General features: G+C 36.5%; 1 protein-coding gene across 1 annotated transcript in view; it reads left to right on the top strand.

Annotated features, from left to right (window-relative positions):
• Positions 1 to 27500, top strand: part of LOC144975771 (uncharacterized) — a 166510-nt gene that overhangs the window by 41408 nt on the left and 97602 nt on the right. The window lies entirely within an intron of this gene.

The following is a 27500-nucleotide window of genomic DNA, read 5'->3' as shown; positions in this document are numbered from 1 at the left end:
GGTTCGATAATTCAGATTCTCAAAGATTGGATTTATTGCCCAAAACGATAAGTATAGAGTTAAGTATACTTTTTTTAATTGAAGACAAATAATACAGTTGTAAACGAGCTAAAAACTAAGATTTCATTCTGATTATTATTATTTTTAAGTTAATTAACGCTCTCCTTACCAGCCATTTTCAGAATTTTCCCCAAAACGTCACACCCACCCAACACAAAAACAGACAGTTCTTACTCAAACATAAAAGCAACAAGTACATTCTACACATACTATTGTTCGACAATATGGACTCTATTACAGAATGTCAAGTTTTTATAGCTATAGAAAAATGAAATGAAATCTGGAAAAGAAAAGTGACGGTTGCATCGCAACAAATGTGACGATTTACCAATAGGTGGTGAGGAAAGAGTTAAACACATTTGGTACAATTCGACATAATACCTTTAGGCGGCAATGAAGTGGGCCACATTGTGGCTTCACCAATTGCACCCTGATGACCCCCATTTCGGCAAGGCTTATAATCGCTGAATTAATTGAAGGCACCAGACATTTTTCAGGAAAAAGTTGCTCATCTTGCTTAGTTCATGGAGCACACTTTACTTTTCATATATGGAATGAGATTAGCGGAAGAGTAGCGTCCCTTGATTGGGCGTCACCCATAGTCTGTGACGTCACCGGCGGAAACGTTATTAGAGAGAGAATGTCATGTTGGTTGTGCGCATGCGTCTTTCGTCCTCGCTTCTGGTGAAAGCGGCTTGAGACACTTCAAAACCAAATTGACGTTCTCTCTGTAAGGTGACGTCCAATCAAAGGACACTACTCTTCCGCTAATCTCTTTCCCTATAGGTCTCGACAAAGGTGATTCCTTTTTTTTAAACTGTGGTACCATTGTTTCAAAGTCGATCTGTAATAGAACTGTTATAAAAAAACAACTTAGTTACAAGCCATTTTGGTATAATCTCTGAAATAAAAAAATAAAAAAATTGAGCTTTTATCTAGCGCAATATCCACTAAGCGTGCTCAAAGCGCTTTACAAGGGGGCCCCGGCCAACAGCAACACTTAACATGTAGGACGGGACATGACGCCTGTTAGGCGATATTATAATTTTTTTCGGACAGAGACAACCTGTTAACGGCCAGGTACTAATTTTACACCTGAGTACGGTGAGATAATGTGAGTAAAGAGCCTTTTCCAAGGACTCAACTATGCGCCGATCGAGCTCGAACACATTAAAAATTTTGGCTTGAAAACTTGCCCTTTAACCTTCTCCTTACCAACTATAGGAAAATCGTCACATTCGTTACGATACAACCAACATTTTTCTCATTCAAATTTCTCTTGTACATCATAAAATTTAAAGAAAATGAACAGTGTTTTGTAGAGCATGTTTTGCTAAAGAAATTTTGTATCGCAAGAATTTTACTGTTATTGTGTCTGAGTGATAAAAAGTCTAAATTATTTGTGTTAGTTGGGTGTGAAGTTTTGGGGAAAATTTTGAAAATGGCTGGTAAGGAGAGAGTTAAGTGTCGATCTATTAAATGATTCAAACCCAAATGTCAAACGCTCTTTAACCTGAAACTTCATTGAAAAATTCCTTGGAAGTCCCAGGTTTGAATGTTGTTTTTTTTTTGACAAGATGAAGGTGAATTTAATTGAGTATTATTGGTCGAATTTTCTAGCCAAAATTTTAAGACAGGTTTATTTTTTCTCAAAGTATGACAGAGAGAGAGAGAGAGAGAGAGAGAGAGAGAGAGAGAGAGAGAGAGTTGGCATGGAAACGCTCTCAAGTGAGCACATTTTCCATTATAACAATGTTCAATTGGATTCAATAGTCTGATGTCACGTCGCGCAGCAACGGCGGCCATCGTGGTTCTAAACAAAGAAAATCGGTACATTTTATTCTTAATGCTGGCTAGAACTTTTCATATGTCTTGTGATCAGAATGTGTAAAAGTCAAAACATGATCAGATTTATAATGTTTTTTTTTCCTCTGGATACGCTTTTATGCTCGTCGGAGAAATATTTCATAATGGCGTCCGCCATTGTTCGATAGTTTAGAGCCTACTAAGTTGCCATGCGTCATTACGAGGGAAGTGACGTTACGACTGTTGAAGCGTATTATACATATTAATGTTTTATGTTATTAGACTTGCAATTGCGTGACCAGTGACGTCAATCTTTTATTATATCAGAAGAAAACTGAATCTAAATTCGAAATGTCCAGAATAACAATAATAATTTCTTTAATGTTTAATAAACAAAGGTCTCTCTACTCAATGAAGACATTTATTGTGCGCGTCCCTGAGATAATCAGACGCATGGTGAAAATTTTGTTCTTGCATTTTTTTAAAGTCCAATGTCTCCTGTGCATTTTAATCTTTATTTGAAGCAAATCGGGTGATTTGTTATGACGTTATGGTCATATGCATGGGCTGGGGTGTGAAAATTTATTATAATATATAAAATGAACAAATTAAATTCCAAGCATTCGACATAATACCTTTTTGAGACAATTGGTCACATATGTGTGAATGCAGTAGTAAGACAACACCATTTCAGCTCCGAGATTCGATTTTAAAATGTACAGATTTGAACTTCGCGATAACCTAGAGGCAAATAAGTAACACATTGTCTGCCACAAAAGTTTCATTGTGAGTATTTCAAAAAAGAAACGTTAAAACATAAACAAACTCGCACGAGCTGTCAATTCTCACTCACAAGAAAAACGAACAAAATTATGTGGACTGTGACAAAACACTTGTTTTCTTTTTCATTCTGTTTACAAAACATGTTACTTCAGTTATCGATGGATAATAATTATGACTTTATCATTTTGAAATAGCCAAAACTTTACTTGAAATCTAATTGATTTGATAACATTGAGGTCATAATAATAATAATCCATTGATATTTTGAAGTACATGGGATATTATGTTTTGTAAACAGAAGGGAAATAATAAGTGTTTTGTCGCACAGTCAGTATAATAATATCAATATTGCTCGTTTTTCTTGTGAGTTGGAATGGACAGTTCATAACGAGTTTGATTGTGCTCTTCGAAGTCTCAGGTTTGAAAGATTTTTGACATTATATTGTATGACATTAATTTTAACCGATCACTATCCAAAGTAAAATCTTTTTGATTAAAATGAAAAAAGGTTGTTTTGTGAGAGCACACCAATATAGTTTATATAATTATTCTTTTGGCATCGACAGCCAGCCTTTACTTGCTTATGTCAAGGAATGAAAAACACAATCTGAATGTGAAGTGTCAGCTTGTTCTTTCTTCTGCTTCAAATTGGATTCAGTAGTCTGATGTCACGCCGCCAGGCAACGGCGGCCATCTTGGTTCTAAACAAAGAAAATCATTACTTTTTATTCTTCCTGCTGGCTAGAATTTTTCATTCCCTTTCCATATGCCTTTTGACCAGAGTGTGTAAAAGTCAAAACATGATCAAATTTATGTTTTTTTTTTTCCCCTCTGGATATGCTTTTATGCTCGCCGGAGAAATATTTCATACAGGCGTCCACCATTGTTCCGACAGTTTAGAGCCAGTGTTACTAAGTTACCATGCGTCATTAGGAAGGAAGTGACGTTACGACTGTTGAATCCTTTTGCAGCGTCTGCCTTCATCTAATAAAATACTTTTTTTTCATTTTAGCCAGTACCCAGCCTGGCTATTCCCAACAGCTCAGTTGGTAAAGCGCTCGCTTCACACGCAAAAGGACAGAGATCGAACCCGTATAAAGTCGAGATTTTTTCTCTGACCCCCCCCCCCCCTCCACCCCCTCACTCTCCACCCAGCAGTGATCCTATAGAGAGTATGCGCTTGGCTAAAAAGCTCATAACATTGCCATCCGGAAGTATAACGGACCAACACACAAAACTGTGTGTATCCATGAAGGTTTATAGTCAGGTTAATACAGTTCAGTGAGCATTACTCATAAACGCGGATGGCAAAAAAAAAACAATAACAAAGACCTGAGTGACGTCATCTTCGAACTATCTATAGTCTATAGTCTGTTAGATTTTGCGGGAGTACTATATGATAGGCCAGCCTCCTATCCATGGGTAGCCTGCAATTACTTTTGTCTGTTTCAAGCTGAAGAAACCGAAAAATGTTCCGGCTTCCTCGACCTAATGATTCTGCAGGGAAGTGACGTCACGACTGTTGAAGCGTATTTTGGGTTTACGTTCTATTCATTACGATGGAGAACTAGTGCAATTTCTTACATTGCGATAGACTCAAAGTTTTCCTAATCATTTTTTATATCAAATTTAAATTTACCTCTCTCCTTACCGATCATTTTCAGTATTTTCCCAAAAAATGGCAAGACAATCACAATCTCTCTGCAAAACAACTTTATGTTCTTATTAATTAAACAAAGATCATTCTTCAAAGTTTGTGATGTACAAAATAAATCTGAATAAGAACAAATGTATTTTGTGTCGTAACAATGGGAAGATTTTGCTGTAGGTTGGTAAGGAGAGAGTCTAGTAGTCGGTGAGAGAGAGCTCTAATAATGACTAGGGTTAGAGACAATCTTTTTTGGTATCGTGGAAAGTTCATACGGTAGAGTCACGCTCTCAACGGCCAGGCGGAGTTGTCGTACCAGTAAGGTCGCGGGTTCAAACCCCCATCACCGCCGCGACATTTTTTAATTCTCCATTGTCTTCTGGCACTTTCCTACTCACTTCATCTCTTGTTGGTATCAACATCAGTGCCTGCTCCACTCACTTTTCTGAATTAAGGAGAGGGTTAAGTTTCTGATTTGATTTGTAACTTATTTGCAGGCCTGATAACCCATATTGTTAAGAGATCATTGACGTAATGGAAATAAATACTCTCGAACCAACTCAAAATTATATTGTTAGTTTCAACAACGTCCAACCAAGCCCATAATTGCATTGGGCTATCTGACCTGCAAATAAGTGCACATCGATCTGATTCATCCCGACATAATAATAATACCGTTTCGAGTCGGTGGGTAACAAAATCGATACGTTCTCTGGCCAAAGCGGATGAAAACGTGAATTGTCAGCTTTTGACTCTGCCTGCCTGGCGTACGACTGCCTACATGTTCCATGTCTGGATAACTGCTGTTTCTGATTTATCTTTACTTAAAACATCATTGGAATTACCTCCCCTACCTACAGAATCTCCTTTCATTTTCCATCATCTCCATCCATCCAACCATCCATCCGCCACGCCTTCCCTCCCTATCCTTTCCGCCCTACTATAATTCTTCGTTTTCAATCCACCTTTCCCACCCCTACTTTCCCAACCCCAACCTCCCATTCTAGCTCTCCACCCGGGTTTCGGTTCGTTTTATGCCTTAATCTGACACATGTCTGCTTTAACTCTGTAACGGTGAGACTACTTTCTTCCAAATCCCAAATTCCTTACAGTATGTTGTTTGTTTTTAAGAGTTTTACGGCGCTTGCAACACATTTAGGTTATATCAGCGCCAGTAAAAAGGAAGAAAATGGGATAGTAAAAAGTTCTAGAATTACAATTGAAGCATCCAAGAAAAAAGTAAGACAAAGGGGAATTGGGAACAAATAGGGATCAGATGTAGATTCCAAGAGCATAACATCAATGTACTTAGTTTGAGATCACCAATAAGTCTCATCCGGACACAAGCACGGCCCCCTTACAGTAATTATCTTATCATAACTGCGGGTTTAACCGGTTCTAAACGGAACACGGACCCCCATTCCTGTTGCTGCTCTCTTGAAGAAGATGATAAGATTTGAAATTTTGGTCACAGTTGATCCCAACGGCGTCTGCGAAGGGTTAATGTGACACATGTCTGTTTTAAAGCCGCGGAGATCTCCGGGAAAATGCGTCAGGTATTTATCGGATGAGCTCTAAACGCGTAAACCAGGGGGTCCTCGGGTGCCACACACATGCAAAACAACATTGGAGGTCCTTGGTTTGTTCGACTGTTCTCAACACCGCAAGGGTTCAAGTTTAGAGTTTTCCAAGTGGCTAATTTCTATGATAGTGTTTTTCGGTTTTACATGATTGCCGTATTGATACATTTTTCCTGACATTCAAAGTTGTGTAAAACTTTCTGTGAATGATACAATGCAAGCTATATGAGATTCTATAATTATAAACTATTGTATAAGGCTAAATAAAGGATGATTCCTATTAAGCCTTTAGTAAGATAAGATAAGATGAGATAATTTTCTCATCTTATTCTTATCTCGGATAACATGATAATTACTATCTATTTGCATGTAGGTACATACACTCACACCCTCTTATCTTGTAGTAGGGAGACCTTCAGTATCTAACGTTTATAATAAATCTTGGATACTAACGAACCTATCCAATTTCGCCCTGAATTGGATTTCGGGTCGAGGAAAATGCTAAACTTCCTTTAACTCATTCAACCCTGACACCGACTGTATCCGTAGTATCCCCGAGGTTACTTTTACCCCATGCCTATTTATTACATTTTTATGAGACAAATTATAGGCGTAGTATCAAAGCTAATGTTTTAAGTTTTCACATGATTATGGTAGCTGAATAAAACTATCTATGCACATGTTCATTTTTAATAATTATTTTTCCAATTTTGAAAAGTAGCAAAAAAAAAAGCTCTAGGATTGAGTGAGTCAAAAATAGGAGGCCGTGGGTTTAGAATCAGAATTTTCTTCTTTAAAAAAAATTAAAAGAAAATCAAATAATTTGTCCTTCTATGTTCCCTCTCGCACGCACATCACAGTAGTTTGTTGATTTTAATATGGCCAAAGAAATGTGTTGTCTTTGGGGTATTTTTATCTGACACTGCCCAATTTTCGGGTGCTATTTATTTTCAACATTTAGATAAACTATCTAATAATAATGATAATAATAATAATAATAATAATAATAATAATAATAATAATAATAATAATAATAATAAAATAATAATATAATAATAATAATAATAGTAATAATAATAATAATAATAATAATATAATAATAATAATAATAATAATAATGGTATAGATTTATAGTGCGTCAAACACCCCTTCATCAGGAGGGCTCTGGGTGCATAACATAGATTAAGCCCTAACATCTAAACTAGAGAGGCTCATGGGGGAGCTGTAGCTCACTCAACTCAACTGAGCACATGACGATGTACACGTTAATCAAAATCTTAAAACTCATACACGATAAAAACACATTTTTAAAAATTGAGCTTTTATATAGAGCAATATCCCCTAAATGTGCTCAAAGCGCTTTACAAGGTCTCTGGTCAACAGCAACATTTAACATTTAGGACGGAACATGACGCCTGTTAGGCGTGTTATAATTTTTTTTCGGACAGAGACAACGCTGTTAACGGCCAGGTAGTCATTTTACACCTGAGTGCGGTGAGCGAATGTGAGTAAAGAGCCTTCTCCAAGGACTCAACTATGCGCCGAGCGATGCTCGAACCCAGGACCTTCCGATCCGAAAGCGAGTAGCATACCACAAGACCACATAGCCGCACATCATAAATCATTAGCTGCCCAGCTATATCGAAACTAACGACATATCTAGTAGGACACCAGACCATCGATATCCAGCACCAGACACCAATGATTCTTCAAAATTCTACCTAAGTTCTCTAACCCTGTCCTTCCCACCTACAGCAAAATCGTCACATTGTTACGACAGAATGATATATATCTTTCTTATTCAGATTTATTTTGTACATCACAAACTTTGAAGAATGATCTTTGTTTAATTAATAAGAACATAAAGTTGTTTTGTAGAAAGCTTGTTTGAGTTTTTAAAAATCAATTTTTCTGGGTAAGTAAGCATGCCATTTTGGGAAAATACTGAAAAGGATCGGCAAGGAGAGAGATAGGCAAGAAACTCTGTTCGGCACAGTTTCTTTTCAAAAACTACTTGAGACTGGACCTCCCTCCCCTAAGATTTAACATCCAGCGGGCATTCCGATTCCTTTATGTTTGTGCGGCTATTTAGTCTTGTGGTATGACACACTCACTTTCAGATCGGAAGGTCCTGGGTTCGAACCTCGCTCGGCGCATAGTTGAGTCCTTGGAAAAGGCTCTTTGTTCACATTCTCTCACCGTACTCAGGTGTAAAATGAGTACCCGGCCATTAACAGCGTTGCGTTTGTCCGAAAAATTGTAATATCGCCTAACAGGCGTCATGTCCCGTCCTACTTGTTAAATGTTGCTGTTGGCCAGGGACCACATTTACTGGATATTGCGCTGTATAAAAGCTCAATTTTGTTTTTGGTATGTTTGCTCTATTTCCGTATTTTGAATGACATGCAATGTGTCGTAATGTCTTGATAAAAATGTGTCAGGTCCTCCGTTTTAAAGCTGCTTTGTTTATTCTTTGTAATAATATTTTAAACATCACCATCTTGCGCCGTGCTTGCTAGCGTTGGCGATCATAGCTCTCCACTCCTCTCTTTGAAGATCCCTGTAAAAGTCTCCCATGTCTACAGGATCAACCAACAAAATACTGGGTAGCTGCAAATAGACTACGGTCAAAACATACAAGAACAGCTGCCAACATGTTATAAATAGGGGGTCCAAGAATCACCAACATGCCCAAAGTGCAACCAAGCACCACAAGATGCAAATCACCTCGCACTAGATTGTCCAGAGACAAAACTTGAAGGGGGATTTGAAACCATCAACAAATGTGATGATGACTTCCGAACCTGGATTGATACCTTGAACATAGAAGTGTAGCCGAACGATACTACTACTACTACTACTACTACTACTACTACTACTACTACTACTACTACTAGCTGCTGCTACTACTACTACTACTACTACTACTACTACTACTAATACTACTACTATGCTACTACTACTACTACTACTACTACTACTACTACTACTACTACTACTCTACTACTACTAAACTACTACTACTACTACTACTACTACTACTACTACTACTACTACTACTTCTACTGCTACTACTACTACTACTACTACTACTACTACTACTACTACTACTACTAATGATGATGTGGCTATTTCTTTCCGTCCCCAATCAGTCTGTCAAGGAATTTTTCATTAATTTCGCTCTATATCTTCCAGACTCACTGTCCTGCCACACTGTTTTTCCAAACCCTCTCTTCTCATCTCATACGCTTCAACAGTCGTAACATCACTTCCCTCGTAATGACGCATGGTAACTTAGTAACTGGCTCTACCTGAACTATCGGAACAATGGCGGACGCCCTTATGAAATATTTCTCCGACGAGCATAAAAGCGTATCCAGAGGGAAAAACATTATAAATCTGATCATGTTTTAACTTTTACACATTCTGATCACAAGACATATGAAAAGTTTTAGCCAGCATGAAGAATAAAAAGTACCGATTTTCTTATATGATATAACGCGAATCACTTTGAGCAGTTTTGAAAGTAAGCAAGTTTAAGTAAGCAAATTTTAAAGTTGCATTACAGATTTTTTTGGTTATGATTACATATTATTTTAGTAATATTATGTTTTCTCGCATAACAACAAGAGATGAAGTGAGTAGGAACATGCCAGAAGACAATAGAGAATAAAAAATTTTTCGCGGCGGTGACGGGGGGTTTGAACCCGCGACCATACTGGTATGGTACGACAACTCCGCCTGGCCGGTGAGAGCGTGACTCTACCGTATGAGCTATCCAGGATCCCAAAAAAGATCGTTGTCCCGTATAAGCACATCTTCCGATTGTTAACTGTGTCAGTATTTCAATCAAATTTAATCACAAAACCATTCAAAAACTAAGGAATATTCTGTAGTCTGATTCCATAAATTTAGTTTTAGGATCAATCTGTCATTCTGATTATTTTACAAGTTTTTCATCTGCCATTAACAAGTTCATTGAACATTTATAGAAGAAAGAACGTTCTACAACACATTAGAATAAAAATATGAAATAAAAATATTGGACGTCTTGCGTTTGTTGTCAGGTTTTAACATTCTATTCCGCCCTCTCTCTCTCTCTCTCTCTCTCTCTCTCTCTCTCTCTCTCTCTCTCTCTCTCTCTCTCTCTCTCTCTCTCTTTCTCTCTCTCTATCTATCTATCTATCTATCTATCTATCTATCTATCTATCTCTCTCTCTCTCTCTCTTCCTTTCTTTCTCTCCCTCTCTCCTTCTCTCTACCTATCTATAAATCTGTCTCTTTCGTTCTCTATCTATCTATCTATCTATCTATCTATCTATCTATCTATCTATCTATCTATCGATCTCTCTATATTTCCCCTCTGTCTTTTCTTTATCTCTCTCCTCTCACCCCCCCCCCCCACCCCTATGTCTCTATTTATCTTAACTATTCTTCCCTTCTTTTTTCTTTCTCGATCCGTACCCAGAAACCTTTTCCATTCATAATCAATCTCATATTAAAATTTGATGCACATTATAAACAACAACAAAAATCGAAGAAAAATTAAAGAAATTTAAAACTGTTCCTTGTTTTGACAATGATTCGAATTCATGGAGCTAAAGAAATCGCTTTATCAATCCCTGTCACTCCAGCTGCTGCTGAACGGGGATATTTCAAGGAAGCTCTAAAATCACATATAATTCTACCTGGAAAATAAATGTGAAGAGGTATGGGAAGCATAATAAGAATATGTTACACATTATTTCACTTGCCAAACATAAGTAAGCTCGCTAGCTTGAGTGCAAAAGCTTTTGGACCCTCCCATTCTTAACAGATTATGTATTCTCCCTCTTCAAAGACCGGCGGTTAGCACTTTGTTCCCTATCCTACTCATAATAAATTTTACGTTGCAATGATTTAGAACACGTTGTGTGGGACGTGCTATGCACAAGCCCTGGCATTCTTAGTCATAAACATTTAATGTGTAACTAATTAAAATCTACATGTGGGTTGAATGTTTCCGATTCACCACCGCTGGCAAAAAAGTTTATTGGAGAGAGATGTCGTTTCTGACGTGAGTTACTTTAGGTAGGCAGTGATAATAATAGGCGCTATTAGGCAGGTTGGAGGGAGGCGCAGGGGGACTTGAGGACTATACTTGCTGTTAGCAATGTCATGTTGCTGCACGTGTCGGAAAGAAGAAGATTGTTTGCAGTTTGCACTCAATCGCATCCAAAATACAAACAAACGCGTTGTTGGAGCGAATTCCGCATGCCGACCTCACGCGTATCAATATTTACATGACATTGAAGGAAGCTGCATTGGGAAAGGGGAGATGGATGAAGAGAAGCAGGAGGAGGGGAAGAAGGATAGAGAAGAATGAGAGAGAGGGAGAAGGAAAGAGAGAGAGCGGGAGAGGAAAGAAGAAGAGAGAAGGGAGAGAAAAGAAGAGAGAAGAAGAAGAAGAAGAAGAAGAAGAAGAAGAAGAAGAAGAAGAAGAAGAAGAAGAAGAAGAAGAAGAAGAAGAAGAAGAAGAAGAAGAAGAAGAAGAAGAGAAGAAGAAGAAAGAAGAAGAAAGAAGAGAAGAAGAAGAAGAAGAAGAAGAAGAAGAAGAAGAAGAAGAAGAAGAAGAAGAAGAAGAAGAAGAAGAAGAAGAAGAAGAGAAGAAGAGAAGAAGAAGAAGAAGAAGAAGAAGAAGAAGAAGAAGAAGAAGAAAAATAGGAAGAAGAAGAAGAAGAAGAAGAAGAAGAAGAAGAAGAAGAAGAAGAAGAAGAAGAAGAAGAAGAAGAAGAAGAAGAGCGCTTCACTAAAGTTAATTGTCAGAACCAAACATTAAATTATCGAAAATACTAATTTCTCATTCTGAAAAAAATTCATTGTTTTAATAGATAGCTGTGTAAAGCAATAATACTCTAAGCTTTGTTGAAACTTTTATAACACAATGTTTGTATATATAGTTATCAGTTTGTCGTCATGAAAAGACCGCATACATTTTCCAAATTACTTAGCAAAACAAATTTATTCAAGAATGCAAAAATCGACGACTAAAAATAGATTCTTGATTCTTGCGTTTGAAACAGGACTTTCTAAAAATAGAATCTCTTTTAGGCGCCTTGGTTTGAAACTTTGAGCTTCCCAATGCTGCAGCTTCTAATGGTGCTCACACTTCTATGTTATGACGATCTATCCATCCAGGACGCAAACTCATTACCACACTCGTGCACCGTCACTGAATAAACCCGCCCGGAATTTTCATCACAACCGTTCAACTAGATGCTCAGCGGTGCGGCTTCGGGCAATGACCTCAATGGATACAATTTGGATAGGTGGCAAGTCCCCACTGATGTAGTGAGCGTGCTGTTAAGCAAGTTTTCGACCGAAGCAGATTGGCTGCCGCCCTCTATAGATGTCATTAGCTGCTACCGTAGCCATCGTTAAGTTATAGCCTGATACTGAAATCCAAAAGGACTGGCAGTTTGACGTCATTATTTGGTTTTTGCACCGTCTAGTGAGTTGTCGTTAGTAGTACTCATGGAAACAAGTTATTTCATTGGTTGAACTATTGAATACAACTCACGATTTGTTTTCATTTTTGGCCAGTGTCAGGCCATATCTTGACGGAGGCCAATTTGCTACCCAAGGTCTCCTATTGCTGGTGGAAAAGCCTGGCAACTTCTCCCCCAGTTTCGTGGAGTTGATGTCCCCGACCCTCGAAGGATTGAATTCGTCCTAACCGACTGTCATCTCATATTATTATAATATGCAGCTCTGTTCGAAGTCGGGAAAGCTACGTACAAGGCTTACCGGGACTTATTTCGGCTCGAAACGGAGGCACCGTCCAGTATGCGTTTCATAGGGTATCCCCATTTCCCCCCCCCCCCTCTCTCTCTCTCTCTCTCTCTCTCTCTCTCTCTCTCTCTCTCTCTCTTTGATCTTATTAAGCCTTTGGAGCTCGCATTGAAAACGAATTCGTAATATCAAACACAGAAAATCAAGATTTATATTTTTATATCCCTCTAATGCGCTCATCTATATTATTATATCAAAATATATTCCTTTTTACAATGATTATTAGTGGTCGAATTAAACTATTGGACATAAAGAACGGTCATTGTTGTTAGACTGTCAGCGGAAACGCTGATGTGCAAAGACGAGTCTTTGGAAATGGGTCTTTACTCACTTTCTTACACGTACAGTTGGAAGCATTGAACTAAGAAGCATTTTGTCACTGTCGATAATTCGAAAAAAAAAAAAACAAATGTGATAAGGCTTTACACGCGTCATGCCTCACGTCTAGGTATGAAGTGCGAACCGGCGGTCTCCAGAAGTGGGTGAGAGAGGGCTCTAGAAATGACTTGGGTTTGATACGAATATTTTTGTGTTCGTGGATAGCTCACACGGTAGAGCCACGCTCTCACCTGCCAGGCGGAGTTGTCGTACCAATAAGGTGGCAGGTTCAAACCCCACCACCGCCGCGAAAAAAATTTATTCTCTATTGTCTTCTGGCACTTTTCTACTCACTTCATATCTTGTAGGTATGAAGTATCGCTGTTAGCCTTTGGACCTATTTGGCAATTTTAACCCTCTTCTTACCAACTATAGGAAAATCGTCACATTCGTTACGATACAACCAAAATTTTTCTTATTCAGATCTCTCTTGTACATCATAAAATTTAAAGAAAATGAACAGTGCTATGTTGAGCGTGTTTTGCTGAAGAAATTATTTTTAGCAAGAACTTATCTAGATACTGTTATTGTGTTTGAGTGATAAAAAGAATATTTTTGTGTTAGTTGGGTGTGAAATTTTGGGGAAAATCCTGAAAATGGCTGGTAAGGAGAGAGTTAACGGACATTGCTCTGAATTAATGTTTACTTTTATTTTATTATTTTTCAAGCTTGAGGGGAATTCGTTTGTGAAGTTAATAATAAATGAGGATACACACTGTGCATTTGTATTTTGTTTTTTTATTATTTACATAGCCATTTATTCATTCTTTCATTCATTAATTTATTATTTTTATTTATTATTTATTTATTCATCCATTATGAATCTAGGAGTAACAAAATTTCTCCTATTTCATGGACAACGAATCTAATTTGACAACCAGTAGGATACGTTCTTCTCCTCTTCACATCCACGCCTTTATTTTTGTAACAACCCTCCTAACAAGCTCTTCCCATTAGCTGGTAGAAAAGGTGTGTATCTAAGGTAAACAATGGAATCGCATCGAGGCTCGGTCACCCTTTGACATCCGAGTTGAAAGGTCAAAGGTTATCCATATCCCGCGACGCTTGGTGACATCTCTGGCAGTGTTTATCAACCAGTAATAACAAACAGCGTGATATTTGTTATCGTTTTTTGTTACTGTTGTAGTTATTTGTTTCATTATTACGCATTATTTATCACATAAACACATTACTTGAGTTCACAATAATGATGATGATGATGATGATGATGATGATGATGATGATGATGATGATGATGATGATGATGATAACAATAATGATGAGCGCGGATGGCAAAAATCAATAACAAAGACCAGAGTGACGTCATCTTCTTCGTTCTATCTATAACGACAAGGACCCTGCCAAATTACAGAACGCGACCTGTTCCAGGCAAACGAACTGAGTTGTGATAAGGCGTAAACGTTGGCGTTAGAGAGACTGCAGTACAACATGGGCCAATTGACTGATGATGATGATGAAGATGATGATGATGATGATGATGTAATTGGCCACAAGGGCCAAGAATTGACCACAGACACACATTAGAGAAGGTCCGTCGATTGTGGGTGTATTTTTTGTTTTTTGTTTTACTTTTTAACCATCTCCGTACCAACTACATGAAAATCGTCACATTCGTTACGATACAACCAACATTTTTCTTGTTCAAATTTCTCTTGTACACATAAAATTTCAAGAAAATGAACAGAGTGATATAGAGCATGTTTTCCTACAGAAATTATTTATCGCAAGAACTTACTGCTATTGTGTTTGAGTGATGAAAAATATATTTTTTGTGTTAGTTTGGTGTGAAATTTTGGGGAAAATCCTGAAAATGGTTGGTAAAAAGAGAGTTCACCTCTGTTGTTCTAGGGATGGATTGGGGTTTTTTTTTCACTTTTATTTTTAAACATGTGACCTGTCACCATAAATCGGTGTTATGTATGTAGGGCTAGACTGGTCATCGAAAAGGGATTGATTTGTAGTCGACCGATATTGGAGGAACTATCTTGTTTTCTGGTCAACATTTTAGAAATATTATGTTTTATTTCAGAGTACAGCAGTAGAATATGTGACCCCTCGTCTCAAAACGACATTAAGTCGGAATGATTAAGATGCTGAAAATTGAATTTGTAGCCAGAAATATCAGACTCGCGTTGAGTTTCTATGTTTTATTGATGAGAATGAATATCATATTTTAGAGTACTGAATACCAACGATTCATATTTTTGACCAGTTTAACTATAATTTGAATTTTTAGCATATGGTTCATCCCGACATAATACCGTTTTGAGACCTTGGGTCACATATATAAAATGATCGTTTGCGGCTTGCATCGTAGCCATCGTTATGTTATAGCCTGACACTGAAATCCAAAAAGACTGGCATTTTGACGTCATTATTTGGTTTTTGCACCGCCTAGTGAGTTGTCGTTAGTAGAGCTCATGTAAACAAGTTATTTCATTGGTTGAACTATTGAATACAACTCACGATTTGTTTTCCTTTGTGGCAAAAGACTGGCATTTTGACGTCACTTTTGGATCAGTCTCAGGCTATACGTTTACGATGGCTACGCTTGCATTCCCAACCAAAAAGTCGTGGAACTGGTCGTTTACTACCGTGGGCATTGGCAAGAATTTTGCGCTGCTTCGTGAAGTGAACGTGTTCTCTGAAACACAATTGATATTATCATTGTCTGAATGATTGAATGAATAAATGAATAAATGAATGAATTAATCAATTAATTAATTCATTCATTCATTGATTAATTAATGATTGAATGAATGAATGAATGAATGAATTATATTTGGAGGAATTAAGAAATTAAACAATTCTTTTTGGAAGTATATTTTTGTTATACACCCAAGAATGTTTCTGAAGCTTGAATTATAAGTGGTAAGGTAGGTTGATCCTTTCGGTTTTGTTGTGCACATTTTTGCAGTCTATTATTATATATTAAGGACGGGTATCAATTTATCTCTCCACACCCCACCTTCCGCAGCGCACACATATTTTAAGTTTCTTTTTTTTTAACAAATAAGAATGATAATAATTAATTACAATACAAAATTATTGGCGATTTGAATATAATTTGAAAATATTTTTTTTTGAGGAGTCACGCTCTCCCAGGCCAGGCGGAGTTGTCGTACCAGTAAGGTCGCGGGTTCAAACCCCCATCACTGCCGCGAAATTTTTATTCTCTATTGTCTTCTGGCACTTTCCTACTCAATTCATCTCTTAAAAGAATCAATATTACGGGACCTTACGCAAGTTTCAAGATGGTTGGTGTGGCATCTCCCCGCCCACCCTCCTCCCCCTCAACCCCCATTAAACTGGCCTTCCAGGAATGCGATAATAATTTCAACACATGATAAGGAAGTGCGGTAATGTGAACAGACTCGATCCGATTCGACGACCATTTTGTTTTTGATGAGGCGAGTGATTCCCCTTGATTAGACCCACATGACGCTATCGTCCATACGTCACTTCTGGTTCCTGCTGCGCATGTCTGTGGCATCTGAGGCAGGTCTGGCGATTCCAGGGGTTTTCTTCTCTGATTAATGTCTTAAATTCATTGGTCCGAGTTCTGTCCCCTTTGATCTAAAGGGTTGCCAGTGAGTACACGTATTGCACGTCTGACGATGGATGAAAGCCCCGTGAGCTGTTTGTAGAACGTTGTGTACTTGTCCTTACTCGTTAGGTGATAGATAAATCTATGTCATTAATTTGAATATTCGATGAGCTGCCACGACTTGACAAGGAAGACGAGATCGCAATGGGGTATAGATAGTATGCGCTTGGCTAAAAGTTCATAACATTGCCATCCGGATAACGGACCAACACACAAACTATGTGTAATCATGAATGCTTATAGTCTGGATAATACCGTTTAGTGAGTATCACTCATAAACGCGGATGGCAAAAAACAATAACAAAGAAAGACCAGAGTGACGTCAACTTCATTCTAACTATATAAAGGATTCTGCAGTACCGAGTTTCACACTTTTGTTTTTTTCTACTTCCCCCTCCCCCCCCCCCTCTCTCTCTCTCTCTCTCTCTCTCTCCCTTTCTCTCTCTCTCTCTCTCTTTCTCTCTCTCTCTCTCCATCTCTCTCTGTCTGTCTGTCTCTCTCTCTCTGTCTGTCTCTCTCTCTCTATTCTCTCTCTCTCTCTCTCTCTCTCTCTTCTATATATATATATATATATATATATATATATATATATATATATATATATATTATTCTCTCTCTGTTTAAGATTACATATAGTGTTGTGTTTTAATACATCATAATATCCAGCTGGATGATGTTGTGAGTTTTTATATAAACGCATAGCATAAATAGCGTAGCCATCGTTAACTTATAGATAGAATGCGCTTGGCCAAGGAGTTCACAACATTGCCATCCGGAAGTACAACGGACCAACACACAAACTCACACAAAAACTGTTTAGTGAGAACAACTCACAAACGCGGATGGCAACAACAATAACAAAGGCCTGAGTGACGTCATCTGCATACTATCTATAACCTGACACAAGAACCCTCTAGGACTGTCAGTTTGACGTCACTTTTTAGGTTTGTGTAGCGTCTAGCGAGTTGTCGTTAGTAGAGCTCAAGGAAACGAGTTATTTCATTGGTTGAACTATTGAATACAACTCACGATTTGTTTTTTTTTTTTGTGGCCAAAGACTGGCATTTTGACGTCATGTTTTGGTCAGTGTCAGTGTGGCCTTCGTAAAGCTATGGCCTGATACTGTAGCCATCGTTATGTTATAACCTGATACTGAAATCCAAAAGGACTGGCAGTTTGATGTCATTATTTGGTTTTTGCACCGTTGTCGTTAGTAGAGCTCATGGAAACAAGTGGTCCCATTGGTTGAACTATTGAATACAACTCACGATTTGATTTCTTTTGTGGCAAAAGACTGGCATTTTGACGTCATTTATTTGGTCAGTGTCAGGCCATAACTTTACGAAGGCCACGCTGATACTGACCAAAAAATCACTGGGTTTTTTGTTTTTTTTTTTTTTTGGGGGGGGGGGGTTGTTGGGGGTTTTTTTGTTTTTGTTTTTTTTTTGTTTTTTTTTTTTGTTTTTTGTTGTTTTTTTTGGTGTTTTTTTTTTTTGTCTTTTTTTTTGTTTTGTTTTTTGTTATTTTTGTTTTTGTTTTGTTTTTTTGGTCAAAATGTGAAATATGTGTTTTACCAAATGAGGCCGCATTGGCTGATGGGATATCCCTCCTCCCTCCTACCTGTCTTTACGTAATGGGTGATTACAAAACAGGACGTGCTAATTGTTGCAACATGGGAAACTCATTCACCATTGGTTGAGGATTGTTTTCGCACCTTCAGGGTTTGTTGTTGTTTTGGTTTTTTTTTTTTTTCTTTTCTGTCGTCTTTAATATTCTGAAGTTTATTTTTAAAAATTGGATTCGAACCCCTCTGTCTTCTGGCACTTTCCTACTCACTTCATCTCTTGTTGTTATAGTGTCCATATTACTATAGTCTGAAAATATCAAATTGAGTAATGATTAGGGAGCAAGCATTTTTGTATGATAAAGATATGAAACAGTGTGTATGAAACAGCTCAGAAAAAGTAAGAAAGAAAAATACAAGAAAAAATATTAATACCGACAAAAAAACACAAACAAATAACAGTCTTCCTCAACAGGAGATCAAACCTGAGGCCATCTGATTGCCTGGTCATTACAGGCGATGACGAGTGTTGTAAGAGTGTTAGTATAGATAGTATGCACTTGGCTAAGAAGCTCAAAGCATTGCCATCCGGAAGTATAACGGACCAACAAACAAAACTTTGTGTAACCATGATCGTTTATAGTCTGGGTAATACAATTTAGTGAGAATTACTCATAAACGCGGATGGCAAAAAAAAAACAATAACAAAGATTTGAGTGACGTCATCTCCGAACTATTATGGTTCCAAATGACCTGCTGAGAAAATAAATGAAACAATGTGAAGCGCATTGAAAAAAGAATTACATTAAAAATGTAGCTTTTATATAGGGCAATATCCAATAAACGTGCTCAAAGCGCTTTACAATGGGTCGCTGGCCAACAGCGAACATTTAACATGTAGGACGGGACATGACGCCTGTTAGGCGATAATACGATTTTTTTCGACAGAGACAACGCTGTTAACGGTCATGTACTTATTTTACACCTGAGTACGGTGAGAGAATGTGAGTAAAGAACCTTTTCCAAGGACTCAACTCTGCCCCGAGCAAGGTTCGAACCCAGGACGATTCCGATCCGAAAGCGAGTGTCATACCACAAGACCAAATAAAAGGCTGTTGGTACAGTATGACTATGGAAATATGGTTCCAAATGACCTGTTGAGAAAATAAATGAAACAATGTGAAGCGCATTGAGCATGCTATATATCCGCAGAAATGCTCGATACAAATGTTTATATTAATTTATTGTTTTTGTAAACCTCGCATTTCCGGTCAATTAAACGTTAACTAGTTAACTGTTGTACTCGGAAAAAAGAAATTTTGGTCATAAAACTCGTCCTCCAAATCCAATGTATTGATCTGTTATTATGACCATATTTAGCACACAAAAACGCTCAAACCTGCTGGGCCTTTTCGAAGTTCCAGTTGTGAGAGTGTTTGTCAAGATGGGGATCATTTAAATCGATCGCCTTGTAAAGGACGATTTTAGTCTGGTCGAAATTTGAATTACCTGTTGTTTTTTGTTTTGTTTTGTTCAGATATTTGTTTTGTTTTGTTTTTTTTAGGTTTAGTTTTCTTTGTTTATTTATTTATTCATTCATTCATTTATTTATTTATTTATTTATTTATTTATTTATTTATTTATTTATTTATTTATTTATTTATTCATTTATTTCTTTTATTTATTTGTTTATTTATTTATTTGTTTATTTATTCATTTATTTATTTATTTATTTGTGTTTTATTTTTGTTTCGTTTTGGGGTTGTTTTTTGTTGTTTTTTTTCCAAGTATGATAATAAATAGTCCCAAGTAATAACAAATAAAATATCACATTTCTGACCTCTTTAGCTTTACAATTATTACTTCTTTGATGTATGATTCACACTGACATGAATACCCATTCGCTCCGTTGGGTCACATATTATTCTCTAGATGCATGTACTTTTCCTGTCTGTTTACATCTGCTGCATATCACAGTCTGCCACAAGGATCTAGATATATTTCCTTTTGTTTTTTGGGTCCGCGCATCTTACTTTATTCTTTTTCCAGGTGCACAATACACCTGGTCTGGTTTATATATATATATATATATATATATATATATATATATATATATATATATATATTATATATATTGTATACTAACTCCAATATCGTGGTAAATAATACAATAATATATATATATATATATATATATATATATGTGTGTGTGTGTGTGTAACTCATGTAACACACAGTCCTGACGATGGCTGAAAGGCCTGAAACATCGATGTATACTAACTCCAATATCGTGGTAAATATTACAATAATATATATGTATATATATATATATATATATATATATATTATATATATATATATATATTATAATATTACATATATATATGTATAAATATGTCTTTATATATATATATATATATATATATATATATATATATATATATATATATATATATATATATATTATTGTAATATTTACCACGATATATATTATATATAATTGTACTTGTACTTTCATTCTTTTACTTCTTTCTCATTCATGGTTGGAGTCTTGATTTCCTAGTACCCAACAGTGCCATTGTTATGATTATATTGTGCCTATGATGTGCACGTGTTGATTTAACTATATATATATATATATATATTATATATATATATATATATATATTGAATCGTGTTTGATACAAATATGGTACGGATAGGGCTCGACATGTAGCAATGGAACGAATTATTATTTTAATATTTACCACAATGTTGGAGTCAGTCTACATCGATGTTTCGGGCCTTTTCAGCCATCGTCCGGACTGTGTGTTACATGAGTTTGGTTTGTTGTCTGTTGTTGTTTGTTGAAGTGGTTCCGGTTTGTAGTTGGTTAATAAGTACTTCCGTCGATGTGGACAAGTATTGTACATCTCATTTTGCTTCTCATTTTACATCACAATCTACTTTGTGTTTCTATATTTTTTAGTCACGTGATCTCAATTCTATAGATTTGAAAACTGACAAATTCCATAGAATTTACATTCAGGATGGAATGTCTGCCCCATTCCATCTAGATACTATGGATCCTGTAGCTCAAAATAGCTTGTCGTGAAAATGAAGCACAATAAATGGAATTGGATAAATAAAGTGTAAAAAAAAGAAAAAAAAAAAAAGAAAGTCAGAAAATAGTATAGAAGGAACAAAGATGACGTCACTCAGCTCTTTGTTATTATTTTTAGACCGACATTTTGATGATTAGCTCTCAAAAATTTTGATTCAGACTAGAATTTTGTGTGTTGGTACTTTATGTACGGTTGACGGATGTTGTGAGCATTTTACATAAACGCATAGTATCAATATCATTATGATATTGTACATCACCATACTTCTATATTATACTTTTTAAAAATTCCTTTTTCGCCGATTCTCACCTAATTAATTAATTTCACAGTCTGCATTTCTATGTCTTCTACAAATTCTATCTCGCCCCTCACGATTCCCCTCCCCCCCCCCCCCCCCCCCCCCCCCCCCCCTCCTCCCCCTTCACCCCCCCCCCCACACACACACACACACACACACACACACACACACACACACACACACCTACCCACAGATCTTCCCTTCTTGTCCTCGTCACTTTAAGGCAGATAATACTAGGGTGAGAAATCGTTCAAATGTCGCATCTGTTCTGCCTTCCACCGACAAAAAGAGTTTTGATTTCATTTTATATGTTAGTTTGGATCAGAAGACAAATTTCCTTAGATCAGGATAATCCCACTTTGTCAAAGAAAGAAAGAGAGAGAGAAAGAGAGAGAGAGAGAGAGAGAGAGAGAGAGAGAGAGAGTGCGTGTGTGTGTGTGAGAGAGAGAGAGAGGAAGAGAGAGAGAATGTGTGTGTGAGAGAGAGAGTGTGTGCGTGTGTGAGAGAGAGAGAGGAAGAGAGAGAGAGTGTGTGTGTGTGTGTGAGAGAGAGAGAGAGAGAGAGAGAGAGAGAGAGAAAATAAGTAGGAGTGAAATATCTGTTCAATGTTATGGTTATCATTTAACGTTATAACAAGTGTAACAAAATAAATGACAAATTGCCATATTTATGGACAATAAAGATCTATTATTATTATTATTATTATTATTTATTATTATTATTATTATTTATTATATTATTATCATCATCATTTTCTACTGGACGTTTTAGAAGACTCGGGTTTAAGACTTTTTGACAAGTTGGGTCTTATTTTCATCCAGCTATATATAATAAGTAAAGCTTTTTCCCCATATTATTAAAAAGAACGATATTATTACTGTCAGTGTGAGGCTGTTTTGGCCAGACGTTTAATCAGTTAACCAGCTAGCTATCTTTCGCTCTCTGAAAAGTGCCGTATTTAAAAATTTGGCCAGAGAGCTTGTCCTTTCAAACATCGATCGATTTAAATGACCCTCCCCTCCCTCTCCCCCCCCCCCCACCCCCTATCTTGGCAAAATCTCTCAAACCTGGGACTTTATCCAAGATCTCACAAGGCCCCAGTTTTGAGAGTTTGTTTTTTGTTGTTTTTTTTTTGTTTGTTTTTTTTTTTGCCAAGATGATAGTCGTATAAATTGATCGATATTTGAATGACGAGTTCTCTGGCTAAATTTTTTGAATACATGTTTTTCCAGAGTACGATAGCTAAGTGGTTAACTCACTCAACCCTAACACCGACTATATCCGTAGTTTACCCAAAGATACTTTTACCCCATGCCTATTTATTACATTTTTATGAGACAAATTGTAGGCGTAGTATCTAATTTAGTTTTTTTTTAAGTTTTTACATGTTAATGATAGTTGAATAAAACTATCTATGTACATGATCATTTTTAATACATTTTGTTGTCCAATTTTGTAAAGTAGAAAAAAATTTCTAGGATTCAGTGAGTTAAAACACAGTCTGGCAAAACAGAAGATGTCTTGATGTTTATTCCACGCACACTTCCCCCAACATAGCATCTCATTGTAAACTGCTAAATGATTTTTGGTGGGGAGAAACCAAAACAAACAGATTGCATTTTTGACATTTTTTTTGTTTAGAGTTGACGATGTTAGATGTTTTATTTATCAAAACTTATGACTGGTTTTGTAGCTATGTGTTTTGTTTTGTTTGTTTTTTTTGGGGGGGGGGTGTTTTTTCTATGTTAACCACTTTGCAGTCTTTGTTAAAAAGATTCGCCCCATTATTTATGACGTAAAGAGATCGTTATTGTGTCTGGAATGTGCGTTGAAAAATGGCTGGCATGTGACGGAACTATTAACAAATGCAGGTGTGGGGGTCTTTATCTTATCTACTATAACACATCCATGGTGATTATATAACCATTCTCAAATCGATATTTGATCAGACGAAATGTTTAACTCTTTAGCTGCGAGATTAACTCACCCATTACTAGAGATTTTTGCTAGTTATCAAAATTGGGAGAAATGTATTACAAATGAGTATGTACATAGATAGTTTTATCCAACTATCATTAACATGCATAAACTAAAAACATTAGCTTTGATACTACGCCTATATTTGATCCCAGAAAAATGTAATAAATCGAAATGGGGTAAAAGTAACCCGGGTAAACGACGGATATAGTCGGTGTCAGGGTTGAGTGAGTTTAACTCACTCAATCCTAGAAATTTTTGCTACTTTTCAAAATTGAAAAAAAAAATGTATTCATTTTGAGCATGTGCATAGATAGATATTTTTATTCAACGACATGCAAAAACTAAAAACATCAGCTTTGATACTATGTCTATCATTTGTCTCTGAAAAATGTAATAATATATAGGCATGGGGTAAAAGTAACCCCGGGTATAGATAGTATGCAGATGACGTCACTCAGGCCTTTGTTATTGTTTTTGCCATCCGCGTTTGTGAGTTGTTCTCACTAAACTGTATTAACAAGACTATAAAAGTTCATGGTTACACAGAGTTTGTGTGTTGGTCCGTTATACTTCCGGATGGCAATGTTGTGAACTCCTTGGCCAAGCGCATTCTATCTATACTACGGATATAGTCGATGTTAGGGTTGAGTGAGTTAAATCTGTTTTAAACCATGGTGGTTCTGTCTTATTATTGAATGGGAAACAAATATGAGGAAAATAAATTGAATTTATTGTTGACTTTTTGGGTTTCCTCTGCATAAATAGAAATGATTTTACGTCTTTGATAAATCAAAGACATTATCGGATTATTGGCCACGTATCAACACAAACCTGTATTTTGTAGGGGTGATTTAGACCGTAGCCATCGTTAAGTTATAGATAGTGTGCAGATGACGTCACTCAGGCCTTTGTTATTGTTTTTGCCATCCGCGTTTGTGAGTTGTTCTCACTAAACTGTATTAACCAGACTATAAATGTTCATGGTTACACAGAGTTTGTGTGTTGGTCCGTTATACTTCCGGATGGCAATGTTGTGAACTCCTTGGCCAAGCGCATTCTATCTATAGCCTGATACTGAAACCCAAAAAGACTGGCAGTTTGACGTCATTATTTGGTTTTTGCACCGCCTAGTGAGTTGTCGTTAGTAGTGCTCATGGAAACAAGAGGTCCCATTGGTTGAATTATTGAATACAACTCACAATTTGTTTTCTTTTGTGGCAAAAGACTGGCATTTTGACGTCATTTTTTGTCAGTGTCAGGACTCTAAAAAATAATATTTTAATTTATTCTTTTCAATAAAAGATATAAACTAAATAGTCTGAAAGAATGACTCCAATATAACAAAGAAAGTATAGGACTGGAACCCTCAGGGCCGAAGATCAAGGGGAAGGCCTCGGGGAACATGGAGAAGAGTTAAAGAAGCTGATATACAGAGACGTGATAAGACATGGAATGAGATTTAAAAAGTTAGCTCAGGATAGAGAAGGATGGAATCTGTTTGTCTGTGGCCTATACCCTGACCCAGGGTGAAAAAGGCAATGATGATGATGATGAAGTCTGGTGTATTTGGTTATAAATTAAATTATCATCACCTTTCCCATCCCAACGTAATGTTTTGAATACGATGGGTCGAGATTAGTATTGAAAATATTTTGCCCTTGCAGTCAATAGTAAAAAAGATGTAATATCTGCCCTATCTTCTGTTGTACATAATAATAATAATAATAATAATAATAATAATAATAATAATAATAATAATAATAATAATAATAATAATAATAATAATAATAAATGGCATTTATATAGTGCTTTACCCCGTTGTCACAGGCTCTAAGCGCTTTACAGCGATATAAAACTAACAAATCACAGTGAGACAAGTGTGAAGGAAACGTGATACGAATTCAATTTAACCACAACAAAATATGAAAATAATATTGCAACATTATGACGTAAAAAGATAAAACTTTAGGCGAGATTTGAACGTTGTCAACGAATCCGAGCATCTCACGTTTGATGGGAGAGAGTTCCAAAAATGGGGGGCCGAAAATTGAAAAGACTGTTCACCTATTTTACGCAATGGCTTAGGTTTGACAAGGATTGATCCGTCATTGCTTGACCTCAAGTTTCTATTGGGGACATATATGTTTAGAAGGTCTTTAATATAGGAGGGACTGTTCGTGCTCAGGGATAATATTATGTCAAGTAACTTGGTGCCCGTTGAATTGATTGCTGATTAATCGCAAAAGCCTCTCCTTTTACAAATGTCTAAATTAACTCACTTAACCCTAACACCGACTATATCCGTCGATTACCTCGGTTACTTTTACCCCATGCCTATTTATTACATTTTTACGAGACAAATTATAGTCGTAGTATTAATGTTAATGTTTTTAGTTTGTGCATGTTAATGATAGTTGAATAAAACTGTCTATGTACATGCTCATTTTTAATGCATTTTTCCAATTTTGAACAGTAGCAAAAATCTCTAGGATGGAGTGAGTTAAACTCAGATGTAAAATCAGCGGTGTGATAAAAATAATATAATTGGTTTATTCCCTTCAACAGCGCTCAAAGTTAATGTTTTACTCTCTATTTGTAAAAGATTTGACGCACAAACATTCTCCACCTAAACAAAGGAATAAATCACTCATAGCATGAACAGGAAGACTAAATACGATATTGAACATATCCATTCAAAGCATATTGCACCTTTCAGATCCCCCAAATAACCGACTTGAAACAATCCACTTAAACTTAAACGTCCCGCTTTTTAATTAAAGTATTAACCGGATAATCGCATTAATTTCCAATGGCTTAGAAGACAGATACTGATAACACAATATAATACATCTTCACAGACAAATAAACAATGAACTATTTTTTGGTGTCAGTGTTGTGTTGTCATTATTTAGCTGCAGTAATCCGACGAGGGAAGGAATACTGTCTTCTTTTTTTTTTGTCTCTTTTACAGTTAAGTTGTTGAAGCACAATTGTTATGTTACGTTGTCGGAGCAAAATAGTTTTTAATATATGTGACCTAACGCCTCAACACGATTTTATGTCGGAAAGATCTACAAGAAGAAAAAGGAATTATACATTAAGATAACCAGCCCATAGAAAAGTAAAGTTTATGGAAGTTTAACTCACTCAATCCTAGAGATTTTTTATACTTTTCAAAATGGGGAAAATGTCTTTAAAATGAGCATGTAAATAGATAGTTTGATTCAGCTATCTACCACTAACATGCAAACTACGCCTATAATTTGTCTCAGAAAAATGTAATAAATTTTAATAGGTATTGGGGTAAAAGTAACCTGGGTAAACTAGGGATCTAGTCGGTGTTAGGGTTGAGTGAGTTAAGAAATAAAACTTATCCCTTTCAATATGAGCGTTCATTTTATATTTACGGGTGTAAGTTCAATTTAAAATGTAAATATTGCTGGACAGATTCACTCCGACACAATAGCGTTTTGAGACGAATGGTCACATATTACTATTCTATGCTTGTTTAGAGCACACACAGAATGGGAATTCAGGAAAATTAAGACATTTGGTGGGGGGGGGGGGGGGGCATCAATGGGTTTTTTATTCTTTTTGTCGTCATACAAAAGCGTATATTATTCTTGAAGAGTATCAAATAAAACGCGGAAATTGGGCTCAAAAACTTGATATCACGTAATTAGTTGCTTCTATTTTATATATATATATATATATATATATATATATTTGGCTGTGTCTTTAAAGACAAAGCGTTTTATTATTTTGGCCTAAAATGAATGGCGGTTGTGGTGGTGGTTGGTGGTGTTGGAGGTGGTGATGGTGGTGGAGGTAGTGGAAGTG

Source organism: Berghia stephanieae, chromosome 6 (genome assembly GCF_034508935.2).
Source record: "Berghia stephanieae isolate SIO BIC M18660-M18661 chromosome 6, UCSD_Bste_1.3, whole genome shotgun sequence".
Lineage (NCBI taxonomy): Eukaryota > Metazoa > Mollusca > Gastropoda > Nudibranchia > Aeolidiidae > Berghia > Berghia stephanieae.
The sequence above is the reverse complement of the archived record's forward strand: the minus strand, read 5'-3'. Positions and strand labels throughout refer to the sequence as shown.